The 20,694-nt window shown below is 41.6% G+C and overlaps 1 long non-coding RNA gene across 2 annotated transcripts in view; it reads left to right on the top strand.

Annotated features, from left to right (window-relative positions):
• LOC131103777 (uncharacterized) overlaps positions 1-20,694 on the top strand; it is a 47,602-nt gene that overhangs the window by 17,219 nt on the left and 9,689 nt on the right. For both annotated transcript variants that reach the window (XR_009119678.1, XR_009119679.1), the window contains 7 exons: positions 9,518-9,626; positions 9,991-10,048; positions 10,593-10,752; positions 13,613-13,666; positions 16,092-16,180; positions 18,505-18,578; positions 20,275-20,341. This is a non-coding gene — a long non-coding RNA (uncharacterized LOC131103777). The remainder of the gene's footprint in view (positions 1-9,517; positions 9,627-9,990; positions 10,049-10,592; positions 10,753-13,612; positions 13,667-16,091; positions 16,181-18,504; positions 18,579-20,274; positions 20,342-20,694) is intronic.

Below are 20,694 nucleotides of genomic sequence, written 5' to 3'. Positions count from 1 at the left end.
AATCCAATCAAACTAAAACTCAACTCGGAACCTCCCGACATCACCCGACATCACTTCCTGTCGTCCACCCATCTGGAACAAATTCACTGTGACATACACAAGCAAGTTTTATTAATGTCTTAAATGACATATTTTCTCTTATTATGTCTACTATATTGCGTAACACAAGTGAAAGGTGACTATAGGGGTGCTATTTCATGTCTGAAGGGCTCCTATTATGTCAAGAATAGGGTTTCTATGCTCAAACTATGATAATATTTGATTTATAAAGAAAGAATCGCAGAAATCCATGTATCACAGTTGGGTCTGGAACCAAATAACAGTGATAAATGAGGGATCACTATATAGGTGATATACATCAGTGTACACATATGCTTTATCGTGGTGATGTTTCTGCATTACAACCACCTATAAAAGTTATTTTTCAAGTGCACATGCACTGCATACATCATGTAGACACATATTCACGATGCTAAGATTGATTTGTCAAGGTGTCAGATTCATCTTCTTTTGATATATCTGTTTTTTTTTCACGTAGATTGTTGTAACAAATCACTACAATACACTCCCTGCCTATATGATGAACGCATATATTTGCAGGCTCTACATGTGAGCGACATACTTACATATTAAATATGTAAATATCTTCATCTGCATGTCCCATCACGCACACGGGGGCCTGTACAGCTGATGCAAAGCCCGTGTTTGCTATTTATCTATGGTTTAATTGTTGAGAGGACATTACTGTCAGCTTGTGTTTGCAGTAGAGTCCATCATGTGGCGAGGGTGCAACGTTAGCCCATTTAGCTCCCCATCACAGATTGACCAACATATCCTGCTTCCTGCCACCCATTCTATACCCCCCCTCCTTTGCTCGCATTTAATTGTGTCTGAAGAGAGTAGAGCACTTAGTATGGATAGGATTGCACATTAACTCATTCAATACCAGACATTTTTTCTTCTTTGTACAGGCCATTTTTGATGATTTTGACTGATTTTGTGTAGTAGAGCTCGACATGGTGTACACGAAAAAAAAGTTAGCGTCTCATCTGTCATCAGGAAAAAAACGTTTGTTTTTACCTTTTTCCGTTCTTTAGTAATCAGCAGTAGAACAAAGGTAAGTTTCAGCAAAATAGCAACAAAAATAGCTGGATTTCAACCATAACTACCCACTTAACCACCCCCCTCCTTTAGGTGGCATTTGGGAGAGTCCAATCAAGGTGATGATATGTCTTCGGGCACCCTGGACTGGTGGCTAGCCAATCACAGGGCACATATAGACAAACAACCATTCACACTCACATTCATACCTATGGACAATTTGGAGTCGCCAATTAACCTAGCATGTTTTTGGAATGTGGGAGGAAACCGGAGTACCCGGAGAAAACCCAAGCATGCACAGGGAGAACATGCAAACTCCACACAGAGATGGCCGAGGGCGGAATTGAACATGGGTCTCCTAGCTGTGAGGCCTGTGCGCGCTAACCACTCGGCGGCCGTGCAGCCTACTATTGGTCATTGTTGTGTACACTTAGCTGTAGACCACATACTAGGAAAACTGCAATACTCTCCATATAACTTTTATAATAAGTAATAATAAATAAATAAAACTGAAAAAGCAGTAGAAAATGAATGAATGAATAATAATAAAATAAATCTTAATATATATAATAAAACTAAAAATAAATAAAACTTATAAATAAATAAAACTAATAAAATAAAATAATAAATAAAACTTAAAAACTACAGTGAAATCTGTTTTCAGTAATGATTCATTCTAAAAACTTTGATGGACTGTGTGCTAACCACTTGTCCACCGTGCAGTCCATTCCAGAATGTAAACAACACCAAAAAACGGTTGTTTTACATGGAAAATAATATAAAAAGATTTCCAATTTTCACATTTGGAACTGAACTGTTGCAGGCACTTCTGTCACCTTGTGGCCGTTTTTCGGGCTTAAAACTGCACTAAATGTGCTCTCTTTTATTATGGAGCTGTGTTGTCACCTCTTTTTTGCCTCTAGCGCAAAAAAACCTAAAATATGTATAAATACATCTTTGGGAGCGAATTAGTTAAATGCAAGGTAATGTTGTTCTCTATTGTTATATATTTGTTTACATTTTGGATAGATAATTATTACATATACTAAAGCAAAAAAAAATGCGTTTTCTCATTTGGATAATAGCAGAAATAAAAATAAACCCATGCCTCGACCATGGCCCTCACTGTTGCTTTGCCTTTTGTTGTTGCTGTTTTTGTTATAATTATTCATATATTTAGTCGACACTACTTTGCATAGTCCTTCTCCTGCTCCCATGGTAATGCGTCTTCCTCCCAGCTGACCGTGGTTTCCATGGTGATGCGCAGTGTTGCTCATGTGGAGTTTAGTATAGGAGCGCCGGAGCGCCGTGGGGCTGCCGTCGACACGGTCCAGCTGAAAAGATGCGAGTTATTATAGCAAATATAAATAAAAACAACATCTCCCAACATTAATTAAACATCCCCACTTGCACAAACTAGCTTCTGATTATTCCATAAATTAATTTAAAGCACCCCACATGCAAATGCATCTGAAATTGAATTTTCTTTTTTTTTTGCATGAGCTGCATATTATTGATTGCTTTTATTGATTTCCCTTTTAATCTCCAAACATTCTTCTGTCGTTTGCAGATAGTCTTTATTTATTTAAAAAAAAAGCTTTTATGGCTGAAGTTTGAATGGATAAACCAAGGTCATTAATTAATAAGAATATTTTCCAGCCTAGTGAGCCAATGAAAAGGCTAATGAAACATGAAATAAATAGAAAGTCAAAGTGAATCGGTGCAAATAGAAGTGATGGGTTTGAAGAGACATTGTTACTTGGTGACCCTAATAAGCCTCTTAAAATAACAAGACTAATATTTAACTGATCACTATTTTTTAATGTATTTGTTCTTAATTAATTACAAATGAAAATGCTAAATCAAAAGATTATTATTATTATAATTATATGTGTTTAAAAACGATTAGTTGTACTTCAGTGTGTTTTTTTTGTGCAGTGCTGTATCCTGGGGGAGCCAAGGGGCGGCCATTACATTGTATGTAAAATTTGGGTATTACAAAATTCCAAAAGAAGAAAAAAAAGGATTTATAGAAGTATTGGAAGTCTTTATTGCAACAAGAGAAGTACTCTGTGAGTGCAGACCTCCGCCCAATGCTGTAGTTCCCCCCATATTGTGATTCACACCAAAATAATAATCCTAATTTTTTTTGGATCGGGCTTTGATAAGTTGTACAACCTGTTAGCAATATTAAAGAATCTTTAAAAAAAAAAATCCCAATCAAGACGGTGATCTGGATCACCCCCAAAATGTTATCAGTTCTTCCATATCCCATTTTACCAACAATTCCTGAATATTTTACTCAAATCCATTCAGAACTGTTCAAGTTATTTGGTATTGGTAATGGTTTTATTTCATTTGAACATGCATCAGATTACAATTGAATGCATCCCATAATCAGTTCACAGTTCCACATGTCCAAAAGGAGTAGGAAGAAGCAAAGCTTATTAAATCCTACCCCTCCATCTGGTACTTTTACAATCAGTAACTGTTACATTTGTTCACTTCCTGCTTTCCTAATATAGTTTGTTTTATGTATTTATTTTTTAAATTTTATTTTTGTCAAGTACCGAAGTACGAGGTGATATGACCATCCAATGACATAATGTGTACCATAGTAAGTGTCAATATAGTGATATGTATAGCACATCATGACTGGTTCAATACTTTTGAACACAAACAAAATGGATAAACGTGATGCGCTTGGTGGAGGTAAAAAAAAAAAAAAAAGAATAATGGCGGACTTGCTCCTCGCCCCTAGTGAAGTGAAATATCTAGTTGTAATAATATATTCATTCATTCATTTTATACTGCGAATCCTCATGAGGGTGGTGGGCGGTGCTGGAGCCTATCCCAGCTGTCTTCGGGCGAGAGGCGGGGCAAACCCTGGACTGGTCGCCGGCCAATTACAGGGCACATATAGACAAACAACCATTCACACTCACATTCATACCTATGGACAATTTGGAGTCGCTAATTAACCTAGCATGTTTTTGGAATGTGGGAGGAAACCGGAGTACCCGGAAAAAAACCCACGCATGCACGGGGAGAACATGCAAACGCCACACAGAGATACCCCGAGGGTGGTATTGAACTCAGGTCTCCAAGCTGTGAGGCCTGCGTGCTAACCACTCAACTAATAATGTATTTTTTTAGGTAAAAAAAGATGCTTTGACTGATTTCCTCTTTTCATCCTATTCAACATACGTATAGGAGAACTACAGTGGTCCTACAGGGTCACAAAAAGTCAATACTTGGCTGGTGAAACGGGATAGGGAGTTGGCTAATTGAAGTCGCCTCGGGCACAGGCAACCCGGGTTACGCTCCTATTTGACATCACAGTAAGATACAAGGGAACTGGACGCCAACTTTAATATCTTACTTGGACGTTCAACTTTTTAGTACTGCTTTTGTATTCCTTTGTTCTTTGTTTCCATTCCCCCTGCAGCTTTTGGGCATTTTTTTTTAAAGTTTATGTTACATTAAGTTACATTCTTACTCTCCCTTTTCGAAAGGTGCAACATGCATCACGAGTTGTTAAGTAGCCATCTTGCCCTTGTAAGCAAAGAGCTACTTGGGGAGCGATTAACGTCCAAGGTACAACAAGCCCGTGAAATGGCGATGGATGGATGGAGGTGGTGGGCTTGTGTATATACATTAAGAGCGTGTGTGTGTGTGTTTACAATTCCAGTGGATGTTTAGGATGTGAGTCCGGTAATGACACTGAGTGTCGGCAAATTGACGGAGCGAGAAATGGCTTTCGTTTCAAAGGTGTGTCATTTAGCTGAGTGACAACTTGGCTGATATGAAGCATTGAGTGCTTCATACATCACTCTTTCCTACTTCCTGGTGAACTTCTTGAACACTTTTTACCTCATTAAGCATGAGTAATTCATTGGCAAAACTCACATTTGAACTATAAATTGACAGAAATTCTCATATTTCATTTTTTTTTACTTATCACTTGGCCGCTTATTGCTGGGTGGGGTTAATAGGATGCAATAATGACTGCGCCAATGGCCAATAACTAATTTACATATATATATATATATAACACCCTGAAGGGCTGCACGGTGGTTGAGTGGTTAGCGCACAAGCCTCACAGCTATGAGACTCGAGTTCAATTCCAACCTCGGCCATCTCTGTGTGGAGTTTGCATGTTCTCTTTGGGTTTTCTCCGGGTACTCCGGTTTCCTCCCACATTCCAAAAACATGCTAGGCTAATTAGCGACTCCAAATTGTCCATAGGTATGAATGTGAGTGTGAATGGTTGTTTGTCTATATGTGCCCTGTTATTGGCTGGCGGCCAAAAACAGGCTCTTGCCCGAAAACAGCTGGGATAGGCTCCAGCACCCCCACGACCCTCGTGATGGATAAGTGGTAGTAAAAGAATGAATGAAAAAATGTAATTTCAAAATAAGCAATGTCGGCTGCATGGCGTAAGAGTGTTTAGCACGCAGACCTCAAAGCCCAGAAACCCGAGTTCAATTCCACCCTCTGCCATCATGTTCTCCCCGTGCATGCGTGGGTTTTCTCCGGGTACTCTGGTTTCCTCCCACATTCCAAAAACATGCTAGGTTAATTAGCGACTCCAAATTGTCCATAGGTATGAATGTGAGTGTGAATGGTTGTTTGTCTATATGTGCCCTGTGATTGGCTGGCCACCAGTCCAGGGTGTACCCTGCCTCTTGCTCGAAAACAGCTGGGATAGGCTCCAGCACCCCTTGTGACCCTTGTGAGGATAAGCGGTTGAAAATGAATGAATGAAGAAACTTTTTACACTTGAGCAACCATTAAGAAGGTTCGAAATTGATCTCTGATGCAAAACCAGCTTCATGTGACACAATTGAAGTAATTCAAGCTAAGAATGGAAAGTGTTTTGTTGCTTTAGCACTTTTACGAGTGATAGTGGTTAACTTCTTTTTACACTTTTATGACACTTGAAGCTGGATCAACACCATTTAGGAATCATTCATTCATTCATTCATTTTCTACCGCTTTTTCCTCACGAGGGTCGTGGGGGTGCTGGAGCCTATCCCAGCTGTCTTGGGGCGAGAGGCAGGGTACACCCTGGACTGGTCGCCAGCCAATCACAAGGCACATATAGACAAACAACCATTCACACCTATGGACAATTTTGGAGTCACCAATTAACCTAGCATGTTTTTGGAATGTGGGAGGAAGCCGGAGTACCCGGAGAAAACCCACGCATGCACGGGGAGAACATGCAAACTCCACACAGAGATAGCCGAGGGTGGAATCGAACCCTGGTCCTCCTAGCTGTGAGGTCTGTGTGCTAACCACTAGTCCGCCGTGCCGCCCCATTTAGGAATCAAACAGCATAAAAATATGCTTAAATTGTCATGAGATGATGAATGAGATCATGAGACGGTCGCTTTCCACGTACATGTCCATAACGTGTATACACACACACACACACACAAAAAAGCTGCTTCCAAATACTAGCTCTCCAATGTTCCTTCAAGGCCTACACTCAGCACAAAAATGTGGACCAACATGAGATGAAGACCGGATGAAAGGATTCACCCGTTGCCAAGGTTTTTTTTGTCCTGCAGGGACGAGTCCAGCGCATCATTACGGATGTTGGAATGAAAATGTGTCACCTCTGCTGTTTTTTGTTTGTGTGCACACCTGCAAGTGTGTGATGTTCATAGTGGCTCTGTGCAAAAGAGAGGAATTAGGCTGAAAACATGCCAGAAATGCTGACTCATGCAAAGCGCCCAATTACTCCCCTGGATTGCCTGGAAGCTCCACTATTTTGTGATCAAATTGTCGTTGCGAGCGAGCATAAAAAGGGAACAAAAATGGCTTTTAATTTTTAGACAAAAGATGTAGTTGCTCATTTTGATTCGCTGGGTGGGTACTTTGTGTTTTTTTATGGATTCCCTGTCGGCTCTAAAAGCAGCCGTCGCTCACATATTGCACATTTTAGAACGCAAGGGAAGGATTCTCCAGACAAATCTGTCTGGACCTGGAGGGTGGAAGGGTTCGGGTTGCTTGCTGCAAGGGAAACAAGACTTATACACATGCACGCAATACAAATACGACTACCCACCCCGCTGGGATGCACAAACAAGCACTTAGAAATGTCGATTTGTAATCGCTCCCAGCGACACGTAACGAGAACACAGCCTACAATCATTAGTGGCCGTGTTGTAAAAGGAGGAGTGATGGTTGGGATTTTTTTTTTTAGCATGGACTGCCTTTTTAAGGTCAAACTTCACACAGAGGGTGGGATTGAACTCGGGTCTCCTAGCTGTGAGGTCTACACGTTAAACCACTCGACTACCGTGCAGCCGTAAAAAGTTTATTCTCTTTCTAATTGGATCATCCTATTAACTGTCTTGTATACAGTAAACCTCGGATCTTTCGGACTCGGATATATCGGAAATTCGCTCACAACGGACAGATAAAAAATAACCAATTTTTCTGTAATGCATTTCCAATAAAAATTCATTGCATATATCGGATTTTTTATAATGGATTTCGCCTATTTCGGACAAAAGCTCCAGTCCCGTTCCAATGCATTGCCATTAAATTTCCCTCGCATATATTGTATGGCCGCATCGTGGCGCTCCGATTCGCCGAATCGTGACAGGCCGCTATACGACGTCATTTGCAGCGTTTGCACCGTTGCCTCTGTGTCCAGGTACATTGGAAACATAGTCAAGGAAGTGCCTTTTTATAACGGATAAAATCCGATTTACGCATATACCGGATTTAAATCCGATATATGCGTAAAACGGACATTTTCCGGTATACGCGTATAACGGATTTCGCTTATATCGGACAAAACCAGTGGGAACAATTGAATCCGATATATCCGAGGTTTACTGTATTTTAAAATCCCCCCCTCCCAAAATATCCAGTATTTCTTGGTAGGAGTGTAGAATAGTCTCACATATTTTCTATTCATTATCTATTTATTCCTGGATAGTGGTGCAGAGAAAGTCCAATTATTTACTATTTTAAAAGTGGCAAGCGCTCTCTCTTTGTTCCGCTTGGTTGAAAAAAAATTATGCGGTGCATAATTATTGATGTGCTTATTCAGCCTGCTGTATTATTTGTTTGTGTTTTGAATCTGTATCAGTGCTAAACGCCACAGAGGTGCACTAAATTAGACGTACGTATAGGTGGTTCAAGATCAGCTTGCTCCCACCAGCCGTAAAGAAATAATTGATATATTCAGTTTATGTTTTGCTGTGGTGTTTTGCTTTTGTTTGTTTTGCCGCGTGCGGCCCGAGGGAACCCAGTCGGCGGTCGTTTTTTTTTTTTTTTTTCATGTTAAATGTGTTGCTCAGGTGGGGGTTTAATTGCATCAACAAACCGCTTCAGAGTGTGTCTCCTCTATCAGTTATTCAACATGCACCTGACGACTCGACTCGAGCGCTGTCTTCTTTTTAATCCCGCACAAATAGCGGTTACGCAATCTCTCTCTCTGATGGAATTACAGTAACGAGCACAGAATGAAAGACGTCATTACTGGAAAACATCCAAGCTTCTTCAGACACGCGTGATGTAAACATGACAGCGGGGGGAGGTTAATTACACGGTGAAGAGCAGATTGCACGCGTGGAAAAAACGCACGCGAAAGCTAACATCTGCTACCTCCACTTCCATGTGTGCACGTGAGGGTCCCGGGCATGCTTGCATCCGTCCACATAGGAAGCGAGAAATAAAAAGTGGGACAAAGCCGAAAGCAGTGATCTATAATTAGAGAGCTACGCTTGATGTTTGTGTTGGATGGAGTGGCGAGGCTGCAGGACATGTGCACCACAAAATTAGTATGGCCTAGACCAGTGGTTCTCAACTTGTTTGGCTGCGGGACCCACCATCATCCCCCAATGACAATTGGTGACCCAAATTGCGGGAATTTTTTGTCATATATCTTAGAATATAAGGGGCTGTTTTCAGTGAGCTGCAATGCTAGGACACTGCCTCTTTATTCCGGGCCCTTCCACTAGCAGATATCTGCAGCTGGGTGTTGGAAGGATGCCACATTAAGTCTCCGCTGTATGTCCTTCCTCTTCCACTCAAGCTTGACAGTTGCTCAGAAACATGTCGTGGCGGCTGCATGGGTCATTATACAGTATTATTTTTCAAGGCTGACTATTCCCTTCATAGGAAGCGTGGTCGGGTTAGAAATGCGGAAAACAACATTGAACGCATCAGTCAGAAAGAAACACTCTCAAAAGTAACAACAATGAAGGACAACGAGGGTCTCCTGTACTTACCTACACAGTAAATAGATAAATTTTATCTACCATGAGACTGAGGGCAGCAAAAAATGGAGCACTGCAGAAAAATGTAAAATAGTGAACATCCAGTGTTTAGGCACAACAGTCTAATGTAAACATAATTGTGTGTTTATTTTTGTTATATCTCGCCATCACAGTAAGGAGACACATTTTATTTGAGTGGAGACTGAGGGCAGCTGCAGCAAAGTACAGACTGTGGAGTAAAATGCTGCAGTGTCCAGCCCAAAGCTAAGGCACAGCAACAGGGTAAGCTAATCTTATTTATATGTGTGTTTATTTTTGTTTTTACAAGCCGACACAGTAAGGAGACTTAACTTTATTCAAGAGGAGACTGAGGGCTGTAGCAAAGTAGAGACTATGGAATATAACACTGGAACGCCCAGAATTTAGGCACAACAACAGTGTAAGGCTAACAGTAATTTGTGTTTTATATATGTTATATTTAGCCATCACAGTTAGAAAACAAATTTTACCCTTGCAGAGACTTAGGGCAGCTGCATCAAAGTGGGAGACTGTGGAGTAGAATACTGCAGTGTCCAGGCCAAAGCTAAGGCACAGCAACATGGTAAGCTAATCTTATTATATGTGTGTTTATTTATGTCTTTACAAGGCGTCACAGTAAGGAGACAAATTCTACCCTTACGGAGACTGAGGGCAGCTGCATCAAGGTGGGAGACTGTGGAGTAGAATACTGCAATGTCCAGGCCCTAATCTTATTATATGTGTGTTTATTTTTGTATTTACAAAAATAAGGAGACTAACTTTATTCAAGAGGAGACTGAGGGCCATAGCTAAGTAGAGACTATGGCGTATAACACTGGAAAGTCCAGAATTTAGGCACAACAATAGAGTGTAAAGCCAATATTCATTTGTGTCTTTATTTTAGTTATATTCAGCCGTCACAGGAAGGAGACTGAGGGCAGCTGCAGCAAAGTGGAGACTGTGTAGTATAAGGGTTACATCCTTTTGCCTTCAGCTGAATAATAATAATAATAATAATTAAAAAAAAAGCCCTTTTGCATTGTTTCTGACATGTTTTCCCTTTGAAGTGACAGCCAATGTAAGTCAAGGCCACATTGCTTTCTATTATGCAAATGGTAGCAGCATGCTATCTGTTTGGAAGCCGCCTTCATTAATAAAGCATGACGGTATAAAACATTGATTTTTCCCAGTGTCACCTATCCTAATGATGTCATCTCTTTAAAACCATAGAACACCCTCCTGCCCCGCCTCTACCTGAAGTAAAGATCACGATGCAGATGACCTCAATCTCTCAGTCATCACGAGAGCTCGCCGTTTGCATTCCGCTTTGCACGTCTCCTCCATTCCTCCGACACCTTCTACATGGTCTTTACAAGTTCTCAGGTCCCTGGTGAGCCTTTCCAAACACGGCGCAGCTCACACACACACCACAAAGCACATCTTAATGGCAACTGCGTTTTAATGATTCATTGTGGCCCTGCCCGTTGCTTCAGTCATGTCGTGCTCAGCGGAAGCCATACTTCCCTGTAGGAGCTGTCACTCTCTATGTTTTGGCTAGACTGGAAGCTTGTAAAAGCAAGAAAGCCCACTGTGCATGAGGATTCTTTTACCGGCACTTTTCTCTTAGCCCAGATGTCCAAAATTGACAGCTCCTCCTGCATGACTCCCGCTTCCCATCCTTTCTGTCTGTCTGCACCATCTCGTGATGGATGGTTTACGTCTGCTTTGCACCCTCGTTGTTGCTGTCTTCCTGTCAGTCAGCGGGATGGGAGGTCTGTCCTCTCACCATGGTAGAGAGCAAAGAAGTCACACAAACACGTATATTTAGAGACAGCTACACACAATAACCAGCACAGAAAACTTTGTAGATCTTCCAGAATCTGCACCTATTCTAGCTATATTTCCTTGGATTGGTGCTTCCTGGCAAAATGGTCAGTTTTAATTTATTCCACCCACGGCCTGCCTCCAGGCATGCCCACTCTGCTGTGATTGGTCACACGCCCTCCAACCTCGCCTGCCCGAAGAGGAGCTCTCATGGTCGGATATACTTTGGCAGAGTATGTGGAACATGGCGTGTCCGACATTAATGCACCTTTCCTGGGGAGAGCAAGGGTTTGGCGGATATTTCACATTCATGTTGACAAAAACAAAATCTCGTGTGAAATGCTGTCAACAGATGGGAAAAAAAAAACGATAAATTAAATTTAATTAAATTAAATTATCCTCACGAGGGTTGCGGGGGGTGCTGGAGCCTATCCAATATTAAATTAAATTAAATTAAATTAAATTAAATTAAATTAAATTAAATTAAATTAAATTAAATTAAATTAAATTAAATTAAATTAAATTAAATTAAATTAAATTAAATTAAATTAAATTAAATTATCCTCACAAGGGTTGCGGGGGGTGCTGGAGCCTATCCCAGATTAAATTAAATTAAATTAAATTAAATTAATTCTACTTCTGCTTGGGGGAGGGCAGAGAGTGTATCTCGCCCATACAGCCACGCCCATAAGGAAGTCCGCCCCTCTGTGACATCACAAAGGAACAGTTTTGCAACGCCCTCTGTAACCAAGCGTTTTGAGCCACCCCAAACTTCTTTCAGGGCTCACTCAACCTCATTATCTGAAACTTTTACATCGTTTAACACAATAATATAACATTCTAACTAACATTTATAGGTCAGAAAAGTGGAAAAAGCAGACTAGGTCCATAAAAGGCAAGTACATTTTCAGACCTGCGTGGTATCTTTCAGCTCAAGTTAAATTTTCAGTTCATTTGGATTGCATCCTGTCATATGTCTTTGAAGGGGGATAAGGAGGAATCTCGCAACAGCATGTTTGCTTCCTCATGACTGCACCGTTCCAGTTTTAAAGTTTGCACTAAATCCCTGGACATTCCATGCCACTTTGCTGCATAATTCCACGCTTTTGGCATCTCTGATATTATCATATTGTTGATGCTTAACCTTTACACCTCGTGTTTCAATAAAGAGAACAAAATGCATGTGTGAGTTGTAGGAAGGAATCTAAATTTAAAGGCCTGCCGCGCGATGGCTTTGTTGTTTGCTTTGAAACTCGTTTCATCAGACGCCCTTCTTCATCTCAGCTTTATGCTTCTCCGCCTCTTTTGGAGACGTCCACTCAAACAGGACCACTTTGAGCGGCGCCGCTCTGACAGAAAAAGAACCACCGACTATTGATTGGCCCGACCACATAATTAGCCCGAGCAATGTTAAATGGCTCAAGAGCATTTAGTAGCGTTGTTGTATCACGGCTGATTGCACTGATGGATGTGCTTGATGCTAAAATAGACCTCATTTGCTTGCTCTTTCGCTGGCCACAACCATCAGGCACACAATCATAATATAAAGTCGGTCTCGTTTTGATCTACAGTGAGGCTTACTCCTCCTGAGAAAAAAAAAACACTCCGACGCTCATAACTGAAGTGTCAGCGACTGCTGCTTCTCCTCTAAGGGAAGCTGCATCACGACTGCCTTTGCCTGTTTGTGAAGGAGTCTTCTGATGTACCCCCCCCCCCGTAATCTCTCCTTCCTACAACAATATGGTGAAGGATCGCCTGAGACGCCTTTCTCGCTTCCTCAGATGAGATTTGAGGAGCGGGAAAAGGGCAGAAGGGGTCCAACTGTGATATGAAATGTTCTGATTGCGTCCCGGACTGGTGTGTCCTTAAGGAAATTGAATTGACCGGCGGTGATGTCTCAATACAGTGAGCTCGCCGACCTCACTGACCTCGCTCTTATCAGCTGAGCCGACTTGGGACCCGCTACTGAGCCAGCGTGCGTTGACATTTCAAATGTATGACTCCCAAATCCTTTTGTTTTTTTTGGGGGTCACCGCTGTGAGTTGTGTTTGTAGCTTACACGGATTGTATGGCTCGGTTTTCACACCCGATGCCCTTCCTGGCTCACAACTACCATTTATTCGGGCACGGGTCGGACCTTGAGATCTTTTGTTGCTGGGTGTTTGTACTAGCTGCATAAAAGGGTACTACACTCTACTACCAATGACGCTAAAGTCAGAAATAGATGGATTTTTTGACAAAAATTATTATTAATAGTACGGCCAAACTGTGTCCAAACAAAGCATCCACACAGTTCTTCTGGAATACTTACATATACAATAATCTGTATCATTTGTGTGTGGGTGGTTTATTTGTTGACAGAACACACACAGAACAATTAACAACTCTGTTTCTATCTCCTTCTCTGCTCCTTTCAAGCACTGTAGAACTGATGAGGTGCTCAAAGAACATTCTTAGTGGCCAAACTTATGATGAAAAAGGTGAGAAACACTATTGATTTCATAGAAATAACTCATAGAAAAGTAGAAATATAGCATCTGTTACAATAGGATTGTAATGTGAAGGTTTGCACTTAACACAGGTTGCAGGGGGAACGTTTTAACGGAGACGCATAACAGAAAGTGAGACTGGCCAGTGTGTGTAATGAGGATTGTACCTGCTGCTGAGGTTTACAGTGAGGTTCAATCGTGCAAGTATATAGCTCTAACCGTAAAGTTTGTAACACTTAAGTAAAGCAGAGTCTTAAGATGTTAAATGTTCATTTACCCATTCAATTTGTCATTTAAATGTATGCATGTTTATTCAGTCATTCATTAATTTTCTACCGTTTACCCTCACAAGGGTCACGGGGGTGCTGGAGCCTATCCCAGCTGTCTTTGGGCGAGAGGCGGGGTACATCCTGGACTGGTCGCCAGCCAATCACAGGGCACATATAGGCAAACAACCATTCACACTCACAACCATTGGGTCATTTATCTCGAAAATAAATAATGTTTTTCCTCTGCATCTGCAAAATCTACATGGATGATCAAGGTATCAAATTAAAAGTTGGAAGTACAATATATATTATCTTGCACCTGGATCAGCTAAGTGTTGTACTGTTCTCGATATTTGCCCATGTAAGTACTTGTGGTTTAAATTGTAATGGTAATGGTAATGGTTTTATTTCATTTGAACATGCATCAGATTACAATTGAATGCATCACATAATCAGTTCACAGTTCCAGTTCCACATGTCCAAAAGGAGTAGGAAGAAGCAAAGCTTATTAAATCCTACCCCTCCATCTGGTACTTTTACAATCAGTAACTGTTACATTTGTTCACTTCCTGCTTTCATAATATGGTTTAATTTTTTTTTTTAAATCTTTTATTTTTTTTGTCCCGTACCGAAATACGAGGTGAATTGTCTTCTTTTAGCCTTAAATTGTTTTTGCTGAGTTTTCAGCTGACGTTCTTCTGGTTATGTGGCTTTATACCATGCATTCATTAATACAAGAGTTGCAATGCAATTACCAAGGCAACACAGACACAACCCGATTGCCCCCAGTAATGGGGTCCGTAGGGTTATTGAGTTGACTATACAGGCAATATTTTAATGCAGGATCATTGTAAAAATATATTAAAATAAGTTCCAGGTAATGTGGATTGGGATGTGTTTCAGATGTTTTGAGAACATGTCGCACTTTGGGAGTTAAGTCTTGTCTTGCCCTTTACCTGCACTCTTCATCCACATATAACTGTCTCATTTGCATACATTGCAGTCTGTGCCGACTTTTATGTGTCCCTTGGTGTAGTTACATGAAATAGTCAAGTATCTAAGGGCCTCTGAGGGAGCAGATCTGTTTCCAAATGCCAGATTCAGTTGTCAATGTAGTGTCATAACCCCCCCCCCCTCTCTTAAACTACAGCTGCTCCATCAGTTTGTCTGCCAAGCAACATAACCTGTTGTTGTTGTTGTTGTCACTGCACATATAGTATAGCAGTCTATGCACTGGCAGACATACAAGATGGGCTTCATGACAAGCGATGATGATGGTGGTTGTGGGGGGGGGTGCACAAGGGAGCTATGAGTTCAGCCTATATACAGTCAGGCCTGGCACGCTCGCCTCCGCCATCCCCTTCATCTCCCGTCTGTGCTGCATGTATAATTGAGTCAGGCTCATTAATATGCGACAGAACGAGAAGCCTTCTACTACCTCAGCAGCTCCTGTCACTTGTTTTTTTTGGGGGGGAATTTGATTTAATAACGGGGGGATCAGGCAAAGCGCTGTGATCACAGCCCTGACTCCCATTTGCATATTAATGCGGTATAATGTGCGCACAATGCATTGTTTATGAACGGTTCGAGCCCAGCTTTAATTACTTTTGAGTTGACTTTGGGCGTGTTGCCCATGGGCCAAAAAAGGGGCGGCACACGCATGAGGAAAGTTCTCTCAGGATGATGCATGTTTAAAAATAACATCAGGGCGTACTCACATTAGTCAATCTGTTCGTCGTGTTCCGAAGTGGTAGGTATGAGCTCGGCATAATTGCCCATGCATGAGGACAATGCAAGTGATCGCACCTCCTGCCAGTTATTAATGATAACCTCCACTAGTTGATGATGCTACGTTTTAACACTTTTAACACTTCTAACTCTTTCTTGGTTTAGGCTGCGTCCACACCAAAAAAATAAACATGGATGGATGTTTACTAGCTTAGATTTCACAAAAAGCTTCCAAAATATACTTTTAAAGAGCACAGAACAGAGGGACACATTTTTTCGCATATGTTTGTACAATTTCTGCATTCTTTTTGCTATCATAACACAACTTTTTGTGTCATTGGTGCATATAGCATTCATATTTGAGAGATTTTGGTGGACATCGGGGTCCTAATTAACATATATACTTTTTGTATATCCAGGAAACCAGAGTACCCCGAGAAAGCCCATGCACCTACCGAGGAGAACATGCAAACTCCACACAGAGATGCCAAGCGGAGAATCGAACGTGGTAACCACTCGTCCACCGTGTGATACTATTTGTCTTGAACATGATTTAACTGTAGTTGAATGCATGTTGGAGAAACACAAATACACCCACGTCCTCTGCCTTTAAAAGGCAGCAGCTGTACCATTACACCACCAGGGATTGACAAATGAGTGGGTGAATTCTGTATTGTTATTCTTTTATTCTGCTGCGTGCTGTCAATCATTGTGGCATCAACTGTGGTGTGAGATTATATGTCATTTTTTTCCCCTTCTCTCGCTTTATTTATTTATTTATTTTCTTTTCTTTTCTCTTTCTTGCCTTTTTTCTTCTTCTTCTTTTTTCTTCTTCTTCTTAATCTTTGATGAGTGTTTGTGTCGTAGATTCCTAAAAACAGCAAAGCACTCTTGTGATATAGATAATCTTTGATGAGCGTTTGTGTCGTAGATTCCTAAAAACAGCAAAGCACACCTGTGAAATAGATCATCTTTGATGTTGTAGATTCCTAAAAACAGCAAAGCACTCTCGTGAAATAGATAATCTTTGATGAGCGTTTGTGTCCATTCATTCATTCATTCATTCATTTTCTACCGCTTTTTCCTCACTAGGGTCGCGGGGGTGCTGGAGCCTATCCCAGCTGTCTTTGGGCGAGAGGCGGGGTACACCCTGGACTGGTCGCCAGCCAATCACAGGGCACATATAGACAAACAACCATTCACACTCACATTCATACCTATGGACAATTCGGAGTCACCAATTAATCTAGGAATGTGGGAGGAAACCGGAGTACCCGGAGAAAACCCACGTAAGCACAGGGAGAACATGCAAATTCCACACAGAGATGGCCGAGAGTGGAATTGAACCCTGGTGTCCTAGCTGTTAGGTCTGCGCACTAACCACTAGACCACCGTGCCGCCCGTTTGTGTCATAGATTCCTAAAAACAGCAAAGCACTCCTGTGATATAGATAATCTTTGATTTTTTTGCGTTTTTTTATTTTATTTTATTTTTTTTTCCCTTTTCCCGCTTTAGACTGACTTGCTGCTCTATGCCTCATGGTGGTGAGGCGCATTCTGGGGCCCCCATGAACCCTACACAAAGAAGGGCGGCCCCCTTTGCACTTTGATTAAAGGAACCATACTAAGAAAGCAAATGCACCACAGTTATACGTACCAAGAATGAAGTGTCAAGTGTGAAGACTTATTGACACTCTCAGTCAGTCTCCAAGTGCACTTTTTGTCACGAAGGCTACAAGCAAGGATAGCTTAGCCTCAAAGGTACACACCCGTTGTGATCTTCGATGGTCAATATCGTATCTGACTGGTAATATCATCTGAAGGGGAGCGGTAATTCGCCGCATATCACGCGACTCACTTCCTGTATGAAAGTTTGAGTGAAATATATAGTATACGCTCCAAGCGGGGAACGACAGCATGGTGGTTGTCATAGTCTGGATAGAGCTCATTCACTCGCACGTCGCTTGTGATCAGTGTCATTTTTGCAGAGCAGCTGCTGCTTACCGCTTTACTCCTGTCACTTTGTCAATCAAGGTCTCATTTGCAGGTTTGTTTTTTTTTCAGTGCTTTTTTTTTTTTTTTTTAAAGAAAAGCCATTTTCCCTTACGGCACCGATGGGACTCCTCCGCCGTTTCCACCCCACTGACAAACTAGAGCCCGCCATCGCTTTTCCTTTTAATTACAGAGATCCGAGAGACGCTTGAGCACTTGATGTTTAATGTCGTGACAGAACTCCCACTTTTAGTGCCCTTCACAAGACAGTAACCAATGAGATATCGGCTGCCTGAATTGACCAAAGCTCAAAACACAATTAAAAAGACAAATTAACGAGTGGGCTTCTTAGGGGAGTTAATTGGTGTAAAATTACCTCCTCGTTCTCTGACCCATTACTCCATCTGCACTCTCCTACTTCAGCTTAAAACCCAGCTATAAAATGTAGACAGATAAAGCCCCAGAAGGCAGTTTGAGCCGTGTAGTTGACAATGAAGGAGAAGTTGTACCGGTAGATGACTCCATGTTTAAAGACTGGGGTGGAAATGGTAATGGTAGCACTGTCGTTGCTGATTTAGGATTTATCGCAGTACTTTGCTTTATTACTGTGATATTTATGTGGGCTGCACGGTGGAGAAGTGGTTAGCATGCAGGCCACACTGTTAGGAGACCCGGGTTTGATTCCCCTCTCTCCCCATGCATTACTTTTCTGCAGGTACTCCGGTTTCCTCCCACATTCCAAAAGCATGCAAATTTAATTAATTAATTTAATTTAATTAATGAATCGCCAACTCCAAATTGTGAATTATGAACGTGAATGGTTGTTTGTCTCTGTGTCCAGGGTGTACCCCGCCTCTCGCCCGAAGACATCTGGGATAGGCTCCAGCGTGCCTGCGACCCTCATGAGGATAAGCGGTACAGAAAATGAATGAATGAATGAGTTGTTTGTTGTTAGAATTAAACTAAAATAAAGTAAAAATTACTCACTCTTTTAGGTGTGAATGTGAATGATTGATTGTCTATATGTGCCCTGTGATTGGCTGGCAACCAGTCAAAGATGTACCCCGCCTCTCACCTGAAGACAGCTGGTATAGGCTCCAGCATGCCCGCGACCCCGGTGAGGATAAGTGGTACATAAAATGGATGGATATTTATGTGACTTCTAGTTATGAAATGGATGTTATGACTGTGAAGAATCTTTCAGACAGGAAGGATATATAGAGGGTAGCAAGATGTGAACCCTGAGGGACACCAAGGGAGCTGTGGCTGATTGATTTGTCTGTTTAAATCAATGGAAGGCTGTCAATGTGTTAGATGGTGAACCAGGCGGAGTCTGCTAGAGATGCTAAGGGTTGTTTTGGAGCGTGTGATGAGTCTGATTAATGGTGTCAAAGGGAGGGAGGTCAGCTCACATAAAATGGTTGGTAGACTTTTTAGTAACATCGAGGCAAGGCTGTTCAACTAAACTTTTCTAGGGGGTTGATGCTTCTCCCTTTATCCTTATTTTGTATTGCTTTGTAGTCCACCAAATACCTAATACACCCATTCATTTTTTATACCACTTATCCACACAAGGGATGTGGGGGTATGCTGGAGCCTATTCAGGCTGACTTGGGGCGAGAGGCGGGGTACACCCTGGACTGGTTGCCAGCCAATCACAGGGCACATATAAACAATCACTCATTCACACTCACATTCATACCAATGGAACTCACTGCGACATAGTGAAAAGGTGAGTAATTTTACTTTATTTTAGTTTAATTCTAGAGTGTATGACATGTTAGGATTTTAAAATGCAAATATTGTCAAACTATGACAGGTTAAAGGCAGCGATTTCACCCTAGGACAGACTAATTCACTTTCTCGATGGAGAAAAACATGTTTTGTGGTTAAAACAACTAGGAAGTCAACCAATGTTTTACTTTATTTTAGTTTTATTTTACTCCAACTAATAGGAAAAGCTGGTTTTGTAATTTGAGAACTGTCTCTAGCTTTTCCTTCTATCAAGTTCATTCATTCATTCACCCACCCCCCCTCCCCAAAGGAGGCATGATGATGTAGATTAATGGCTTCAGTTTGCCCAAATTAATCATGGCTGCCATATTTAAACAGAACAGGACCAGTGCCAACTATTGATAAGACACTCACATTCATACCTATGGACAATTTGGAGTCGCTAATTAACCTAGCATGTTTTTGGAATGTGGGAGGAAACCGGATTACCCGGAGAAAACCCACGCGCACACAGGGAAAACATTCAAACTCCACACAGAGATGCCCGAACCACTCCCCCACCGTGCAGCCACCTCGAAAAATCAACAAAAATATAAACACTTTTGTTTTTGCTTCCATTTCCCATGAGCTGAACTCATGAAACATCTAAAAACAAATTCCATGTACACAAAACACCTTCAAGTAGCTCTCACAAATGTGTGTTTTTTTGGGCCTTCATAATGCAGCCTCCTCACAGGTGTAGCATATCAAGATGCTGATTAGACAGCATGGTTGCTGCACAGGTGTGCCTTATGTCGCCCACAAGAGACAGCCGCTCCTAAATGTGCACTCTAAGTGTTGCAGTTGAACCTTGCTTAGTGACATTAATGTGTTCCAGAAGGTGCTGTTACGTTTTGGCTTTGACATTGCGTGGCCACGACCCCGAGGGTGCAGAAAGAATGCAGGTAAAAGTATATTTTTTTTAGTAATTATTGCAGTGCGGCAGCAGAGAAACAAAACTAACTGGCATGAAGCGCAATGATCCAACAAAGGACGATGCATGCACATTAATTCAATAGAGGTGTAACTGACCTTAGAAACAGGTGGCAGTAATAAACACAAAGCAGGAAGTATACATGCAAAATAGGAGTAGTATACCAACAAGGGATAAGGCATCAAAAGGGAACTTAAATGAGCTGTCACACAGGCAACGACGCAGATTGTGACAGGTTCCACTCTCACCAAATACTTTTTTTCCAAATTCGGAATGCAACCCACTGCTGGCCTTCAAAATAATAGTCCTTAGGGTTACAGTCTG

The sequence above is a fragment of the Doryrhamphus excisus genome, chromosome 15 (assembly GCF_030265055.1).
Source record: "Doryrhamphus excisus isolate RoL2022-K1 chromosome 15, RoL_Dexc_1.0, whole genome shotgun sequence".
Lineage (NCBI taxonomy): Eukaryota > Metazoa > Chordata > Actinopteri > Syngnathiformes > Syngnathidae > Doryrhamphus > Doryrhamphus excisus.
This window is presented reverse-complemented; position numbering and strand designations above follow the sequence as displayed.